This window comes from Chiloscyllium plagiosum, chromosome 1 (assembly GCF_004010195.1).
Source record: "Chiloscyllium plagiosum isolate BGI_BamShark_2017 chromosome 1, ASM401019v2, whole genome shotgun sequence".
NCBI lineage: Eukaryota > Metazoa > Chordata > Chondrichthyes > Orectolobiformes > Hemiscylliidae > Chiloscyllium > Chiloscyllium plagiosum.
The window spans coordinates 24351050-24358500 of NC_057710.1; the positions used below are offsets into that span (position 1 = coordinate 24351050).

General features: G+C 45.6%; 1 long non-coding RNA gene across 1 annotated transcript in view; it reads left to right on the plus strand.

Annotated features, from left to right (window-relative positions):
- The window catches only part of LOC122558134, a 40681-nt gene extending 34870 nt beyond the window's left edge, over window positions 1-5811 (plus strand). The window contains exons 2-3 of the long non-coding RNA XR_006314059.1: window positions 4994-5158; window positions 5257-5811. This is a non-coding gene — a long non-coding RNA (uncharacterized LOC122558134). The remainder of the gene's footprint in view (window positions 1-4993; window positions 5159-5256) is intronic.
- The last annotated feature ends 1640 nt before the right edge of the window (window positions 5812-7451 follow it).

A 7451-nucleotide genomic window follows, 5' to 3' on the forward strand; every position in this document is an offset into this window, starting at 1 on the left:
TTGAAGAAATAACAAAGTGAATTGATGAGGGCAGAGCGGTGGACGTAAACTGTATGGACTTCAGTAAGGGGTTTGACAAAGTTCCTCATGATAGACTGGTTAGTAAGATTATGTCTCATGGAATATAGGGAGAACTAGCCATTTGGATACAGAACTGGCTTGACAGTAGACAGATAGTTGTGGTGGAAGGTAGCCTTTTAGACTGAAGGCCTGTGACCAGTGGTGTTCCAAAAGGATCGGTAATGGGTTCACTGCTTTTCGTCATTTATCTAAATGATTTGGATGTGAACATAGGAGGTATAGTAAGTAAGTTTGCAGATGACACCAAAATTGGAGGTGTAGTGGACAGCGAAGAAGGTTACCTCCAAATACGATGAGATCTTGACCAGATGGGCCAGTGGGCTGAGCAGTGGCAGATAGAGTTTAATTTAGGTAAATGTAAGGTGCTGCAATTTGGAAAGGCAAATCAGAGCAGTACTTATAAACTTAGTGGTAAGGTCCTGGCTGCTGAACAAAGACACCTTGGAGTGCAAGTTCATTGTTCCTTGAAAGGGGAGTCGCAGGTAGATAGGATAGTGAAGAAGGTACTTGGTATGCTTTCTTTTAATGGTCAGAGCATTGACTATAGGAGTTGGGACTGTACAGGACAGTGGTTAAGCCACTTTTGGAATATTGTGTGCAATTCTGGTCTCCCCCCATAGGGAAAGGGTGAACAGGCTGGGGCTGTTTTCCCCAGAGTGTCGGAGGCTGAGGGATTACCTTATAGAGGTTTAGAAAATCATGAGGGGTACGGATAGGGCAAATAGACAAGGTCTTTTCCCTGGGGTGGAGGATTCTAGAACTAGATGGCATAGGTTTAGGGTGAGAGGGAAATAATTTAAAAGGAACCTAAGGGGCAACTTTTTCACGCAGAGGCTGGTGCATGTATGGAATGAGCTGCCAGAGGAAGTGGTGGAGGCTGGTACAATTACAACATTTAAAATACATCTGGATGTGTATATAGATAGGAAGGGTTTAGACAGATATAGGCAAATAGGACTAGATTTGATTAGGATATTTGGTCGGCATGGACGAGTTGGACCAAAGGGTCTGTTTCTGTGCTGTATGTCTCTACGACTCTGGCTGAGACAGACTAGGCCTAGGGGCAGCTGTCTGGAATGGGATTTAGCTTGTAAAGCAAAAGGAAGGCCCCCACAAACACTTCAGCTAAAGACAATGAACACCAGCCTGCAGCTCAAACAACTGAGACATTCTGGAGTCTACAAAAATGCAAAATCATTCAATGGTGGTTCAGTGGTTAGCACTGCTGCCTCACAGCACCAGGGTCCCAGGTTCAATTCCAGCCTCTGTGTGGAGTTTGCACATTCTCCCCTTATATGCGTGGGTTTCCTCCGGGTGCTCCTGTTTCCTCCCACAGTCCAAAGATGCGCAGGTCAGGTGAATTAGTCATGGTAAATTGCCCATAGTGTTAGGTGCATTAGTCAGAGGGAAATAGGTCTGGGTGGGTTACTCTTTGGAGGGTCGGTATGGACTGGTTGGGGTGAGGGATGTTCCAACACTGTAAGTAATCTAATCTTTTAATCATTTTGCTCGGACACAAAGATACTGAACATTCCACACCATTGTATTACATGCAAACCTGTTTGCCTTTAAATGTGAAGGCCTTACACTACCAGTAAAACTTTAACCTACATCCATCCAAGAGAAATACTGGACATTCAATACTACTGGAAACCAATTCACTTTTATTGGAGAACTATTCACAACTCATGTAATAATCGGGAGGCTTATTCATCCCCAAGCAGAGGAACAGCTCAGTAATCAAATCCAGAATTGGCAGGAGATTAGGGGATCCTACAGTCGGTATAACTGAGAAACGCTGATTTCAAAGGGAGGTTGTATTCAGCAAGAGGTTTGGCCAGAGTTGAGAGAATCAGCCACAGCCAGTCACAGTGAGTCACACACTGTAAACATCACAGGCTCAGGAAAAGAAAGAGGACAAACGATCTTCTTATCCATGAACCTCCACATACAAACAAGAAGGGACAGAAGCAACCAGAGAGCTCAGATACTGACCAGGGCAGCACCAGCGACATCCACCACTCATCCAAGCCAACAGAAGCCACTTCAGGGGTGAGCATAAGGTCATCAAGACCCTCTGTTCCAGCACAGTTAGATAGGATAGGAAGGGTGGGCTGTGGGGCTGACAATACAGGGCACCTATAGGGATGGGAGGCAGGATAGGACCCTGGGATTAGAATTATCTCTCTCTCCCCTTTCCCCTGTCACCCAGCTCTCTGTCATTTTAAACCCACAGTACCAAGTCGGGTCTGCAAGGGTTAACTGGGGTGCTCAGAGAACACCTCTAGGACACCCAGACCAACCAACCCCGTGGCTCAACACTTCAATTCCCCCTCCCATTCCACCAAGGACATGCAGGTCCTTGGACTCCTCCATCGTCAGACCATAGCAACATGATGGCTGGAGGAAGAGTGCCTCATCTTCCGCCTAGGAACCCTCCAACGACAAGGGATGAATTCAGACTTCTCCAGTTTCCTCATTTCCCCTCCCCCCACCTTGTCTCAGTTCCAACCCTCGAACTCAGCACCACCTTCCTAACCTGCAATCTTCTTCCTGACCTCTCCGCCCCCACCCCCACCCCCACTCCAGCCTATCACCCTCACCTTATCACCCTCACCTTGACCTCCTTCCACCTATCGCATTTCCAACGCCCCTCCCCCAAGTCCCTTACCCTTACCTTTTATCTTAGCCTGCTTGGCACACTTTCCTCATTCCTGAAGAAGGGCTCATGCCCGAAACATCGATTCTCCTTTCCTTGGATGCTGCCTGACCTGCTGCGCTTTTCCAACAACACATTTTCAGTGCTAATTAGCTGTCAGGTAAGTCTCACTTTGCTTGATCCGTAACATTGGATTTTTTTGAAATATTCATTTTCTTCTTCAGTTATTGTACAGATTTTCAATTTTGCTTGTTTTAATAAAATCAGAGTTTTCTTTGCTGCTGAAACATCTGCCTCCTGTGTTTTGTACACCACACCACATCTCATGACACAAGCCCAGTGTCAGAACCAGGGAGTTGGTGTGCCATAAACCAAACAGCATTCCCTACACCATCCTGAATCCCAGAGAGCCTTGGAAAGGTGGCAAACACACCCTGAAGACCATATTAAGAGTACTGTCAGGATTACCCAAATGATTGGGATAAAGGGATCCCATCTGTATTGTTTGCCATTAGAGATACCCAAACAAATCTACTCAGTTTATTCCCTTTGAGTTACTATTCAGACATGAAGTGAGAGGGCCTTTGAAACTAATTAAGGAAAAATTGATAGGATCGAAGTCAGAGATCTCGCACTTAAATTATGTGTCTGAGGTGAGGGAGAGATTAAACCGGATACTTGAATTAGCTAAACAGTACCTGAAGAGGGAATAGCATATAAATGAAGCAGGAGGCAGATAAAAACACGGAAATGAGACATTTTCCTGTGGGGATGATATATTAATGTTGTTACCAGTGGTAGAAGATCCCTTCAAAGCCAGGTTTAGTGGTCCCTATCAAATTGAGAAGAAGTTGAGTCAGGTAAACTATCTGGTAAAGATTCCAGATAGGAAAAAACTGTAGTGGGCATGTCATATGAATATGTTGAAACCTTACTAAAGTAGAGACAGGGAACTGGAGAAACAGCTGTTAGTTACTTCTGTGCAGAATCAAATCCAGATGACATGGATTTCGATGTGACTCAAAATAAGTTAAATAATGATCTTCAGTCATTCATAGAAAGATCAAATGGTGCAGTTGGCAGAGCTCTTTGAATGATTACATAAAGCAAAACTGGTAACAAACTTAAAGAAAACAGAATTCGCGAAGCAGAGGTGACGTTCTTGGGGCATAACATTGGACATGGAACGTTGACCCAAGGAACGCAAAGATGAAGGCCATTGAGGAATTTCCATAACCATCCCCGAAGAAAGAGGTGCTCTGATTTTTGGGACTTAGCGGATTCTACTGGAAATTTGGAGGGCTTTTCACCACAGTGCCTACTGCATTCTCTCACTATATCTTAATTACAACTGAACGAACTATGGATAATGGAAATCAGAAGCAAGAATGGAAATTGATGGAAACATTTAACAGGTCTGGCAGCATCTGTGACAGAAAGTAGAATTAACTTTTTGAAATGTCATGAAATGTCAATTCTGCTTTCTCTCCACAGATGCTGCCAGATCTGCTGCGTTTTTCCAGTAATTTCTTTTTTTGTTGCCTAACTGCCTATCCTGTCCCTGTGGCATTCCTCATGTCCTATTCCAACCCTACCTCACCATTCTCAGAATAATTCACTACTCACTCTCCACTAAACCCAGTGGCCATGCCATTCTTTAATGGCAGCTGTGCAACAGGATGGGCACTGACAATCTGAAGCTAACTTGGTTAATCAAGGACATTTCTGGAAGATTTTGGAAAATGGGACAATGATACTGCAGTTGTCTTACAGGGACGTGGAGGGCCTGGTTGAAGGGGGAGGTGGTGGTGGGGGGGGGGGGAGGTAGGAGAAGGAGGGCCCTCCTCTTCTTGGAGGAGAGGCAGGGGAGGCTGCACCACCAGATCTTGGCAGCCTGTACTGAGGTTGCCATCTTGGTCAGCATGGTGTTGAGAATGGCTAACAGAAGAGTAAGAAGATCAATGACCTCTGTTTTCATCACGGTAAGATCCACAGTTCTCTCTGCTAGCTCACACTCAGTTTATCCCTGCTACTGCATGCTCTTTCCACCTAGGCTCAAGAACTGTCACTCTCATTGTTGCCTGCTACATCTTCCCTCATTCGTTTTTCCTGCCCCCACTAATCCTGCATGCCCTCTGCACTGCCTACTCACTCCTTTAGAACATCTCACCGCTTATTGTCTACCTTCACCAGTTCTAATAGACATGCCACTCACTTTGATCTCACTCAATGCCTCCCTTTTTCTCAACACAGGAGAAGGCAGCCCATAATGGGGCAGAGCGAGCTTGCAGGGGGTGGAGTGCTGCCATGTATTGAGCTCCTTATCCCCCACGAGGAAAGAACACCAACCATCACAAGGAAAGACCAGAACTGCTCTTGTGTGGATGTTGTGACATCCATATCCCCTCAATTGAATAAGTACCATTCTTCCTTTCACTGTAACTCTCACATTATCATTCATTGCACCATTTTTAACCATTGCCTGCGACACGTTTTCTCTCTCTTTTGTCTTACAGACATTGCCAGCATCTCCATCATCAACATCAATACGTTCAGCCAAGCATGAAGCCACTTCCTGGACCTTTACAGTTAAGCATACAGAAACCCCAGAGGAAGCAAAGCCAAGGCTGCCTTCTGACTTCATACCAATCCAGATACTGACACCTCAGTATGAACATTAGGTTTTGAGCGTGTTAAGTACAATCTGGTGAGCACCTCACATTGACAGCTCCAGAGTTGACTGAGGAAGGAACACCACAGGCTCTTGCAAAACTGCTGGAGACCAGGCATCTGTTTAGTCCCAGCTAGAAGAGGGCCCTGTAGCGTTGGAACCGAGCTGGAGAAGGAGGCACGTACAATCCCCTCAGATGTCTCTCCTTAGGAAACCCCAGAGGTAACCAGGCCCTCAACCTTCACCTTGCCTGCTCCCCTGCAACCCTCGGAAGTTCACTCAGACCCTCAGCATGTCTGGCTTGTCCAGACACAAGTGCATCAGAGTCACCATACCAAACCTCCACTGCTATGGGCCCATAGACTCCACTGCTGAGCAGGCTCCCTCTGCCATAACTGCAGAGCCATTACACAAAGACATTATGTGAGGGAGATGAAGATCTATTGAGAGCATTTTGGTGGCATGGGTGACAATGGATTGTAATTTGCATTTTTGTATAAATATCATTGATGCAACTGTGTTTTTCAGTTTCTTTGTGTAATCTTGAATGTTATTGTTAAAGCATCAGTCATGACCACCGATGAACTTCTGTGGATAGTCTGCTTTGAGAGCTGGTCGCATCATCCGGGAGCGAAAGGCAAAATACATGGAATTGGGTCATGCTGACACCTTTAGCCCTCCTTAAACAATATCCCTATTCTTTCACCTTCCCCTCTGAGTTGGCCAGTGATGTCTGTGGCAAGAAAGTGCAACATACAGAATGGGGCAATGCATTATAGTCGCCAAGGAATAGGACCTCACAGGTCTGTATCCTGTACAGTACATGAGTCTGTGTACCATGAGCTTTCTATTTAAAATCCTAACATTGGTGAGTTCTGAAGTCCCCACCCTCACAGGTGGAGTCACTCACTCCATGTATTCCAAGGCCACATGCAGGAATTAAATCCAGTATATCATAGCCCTTTCTATAAACTTCCTGTCAACTGTAGGTCATAGCTCTTGGCACTTTGCACCTCACAAGCCATTAACTTCAGCTAGAAATGCTGCATGGATTATCTAATTTAGCCTCTTCCAGAGATCCCAGGATGCCAGTCTTTAGCCAAATTGATTCATTCCACATGACATCAAGAAACTGGATACTGTGAAGGCTACAGACTCAGACAACAATCTAGCAATAGTACTGAAGATTTGTGTTCCGAAACTTGCTGTGCCCATAGCCAAGCTATTCCAGTACAGCAACTAGCATCTACCTGACAATGTGGAAAATTGCCCAAGTCCTATCCACAAAGTTGGGAGGGAGGGTGAACCGTGACAAGGATGTAGAGAGCCTCCAGCATGATCTGGATAGGTTGTGTGAGTAGGGAAATCAACAGCAGAAGTAGTATAATTTGGATAAATGTGAGGTTATTCACTTTGGAAGCAAAAAGAAGACAGATTATTACCTGAATGGCTGTAAATTGGGAGAAGGGAGTGTACAATGGGACCTGGGTGTCCTTGTGCACCAGTCGCTGAAGGTAAGCATGCAGGTGCAGCAGGCGGTAAAGAAGGCAAATGGTATGTTGGTCTTCACTGTGAGACACTTTGAGTATAGGAGCAGGAATTATTGCAGTTATACAGGGCCTTGGTGAGGCCACACCAGAATATTGTGTGCACTTTTGGTCTCCTTTCCTGAGGAAGGATGTTCTTGCTCCTAAGGGGTTGCAGCGAAAGTTTACCAGGCTGATTCCAGGGATGGCAGGACTGACGTATAAGGAGAGATTGACGAGGTTAGGATCGTTTTTGCTGGAGTTCAGATGAGGTGGGGGGGGGGAGTGGAATCTCAGAGAGACTTATAAAATTCTAACAGGACTAGTCAGGGTAGATGCAGGGAGGAGGTTCCTGATGGTGGGTGCGTCCAGAACCAGGGTCACAGTCTGAGGATTCAGGGTGCACCATTTAGGGGAGACATTTCTTCAACCAAAGAGTGGTGAGCCTTGGAATTCATTACCATGGAAAGTAGTTCATGCCAAAACATTAAATGTATTCAAGAGACAGCCAGAT